This window comes from Otolemur garnettii, unplaced genomic scaffold (assembly GCF_000181295.1).
Source record: "Otolemur garnettii isolate 467f Iridium unplaced genomic scaffold, OtoGar3 scaffold00210, whole genome shotgun sequence".
Lineage (NCBI taxonomy): Eukaryota > Metazoa > Chordata > Mammalia > Primates > Galagidae > Otolemur > Otolemur garnettii.
The window spans coordinates 1,593,901-1,595,061 of NW_003852605.1; positions in this window are offsets into that span (position 1 = coordinate 1,593,901).

The window sequence follows — 1,161 nt, forward strand, 5'->3', positions numbered from 1 at the left end:
GAGTCTCCTGCCTCAGCCTCCCAAGTAGCTGGGACTACAGGCGCCCGCCACAACGCCCAGCCATTTCTTGGTTGCAGCCATCATTGTCGTTTGGCGGGCCCGGGCTGGAGATTCGGACCCTCCACCTTAGGTGTATGTGGCTGGCTCCTTAGCCGCCTGAGCCACAGGCGCTGAGCCGAGACTATAAATTCTTAACATAGTAGTCAGAGTGATCCTTTAAAAATCCAAATCAGATAACACTACTCATCTGGCATTGATTTTCAACTGGTGTGCTGATAGGATCTTAGGTGTGCTGCAAAAAATTTTAAAGATCATCAGTTAAATTATTTGCAATGACCAGGAGCAGTGGCTCACAACTGTGATCCTAGTACTCTGGGAGGCTGAGGTCAGTAGATCTCCTGAGCTCAGGAGTTTGGGGTAGATCTTCTGAGCTTATGAGTTTGAGATGAGCCTGAGTAAGAGTGAGACCTCATTTCTACTAAAAATAGAAAGAAACTAAATAGGCATTGTGGCAGGTACCTGTAGTTCCAGCTACTCAGGAGGCTCAGTCAAGAGGATCACTTGAGCCCAAGAGTTTGAGGTTGCTGTGAGCTATGACTCCACAGCACTCTACTGAGGGTGACAGAGTGAGACTCTGTCTCAATAAGATAAAATATAAAAATTAATAAATAAATAATTTTCAAAAGACATTCAAAGCATAGTAAGTATATTCTACTTTTGACTCTTTTTGGATCAACATAAGTGTGTCGTGGAAGCTTAACCATAGGATCAAGTGTGCCATGAGATAAGAAAGGCTGAAAAACACTGCAGTCTAGTGGCTTCTGACATCAGAGTACAGGCAAAACCCGCACAGTGCCCTGCAGGGCTCTCATGCCCTGCCTCTCACTCTGTTCCACCCTCATGGGCCTCCTAGCACTTCCTGGAAAATGCCAGAGACTCTCCTGCCTCCATACCGTCATGCTAGCTGTTGCCACTGCCTGGAATGCCTTTTCCTCTGGTATCCACCTCCTGAACTCCCTACATAAAATCAGACCCCTACTTTCTCTGTTCTCCTTTACTTTGCCCTGCTTAAGACCTTCCAAGACAACACATTGTAAGACTTCCCTATTTCTTTTGCTTAATGTCTATCTCTCTCCACTAGGAATTATGCTCCAGGAGCAC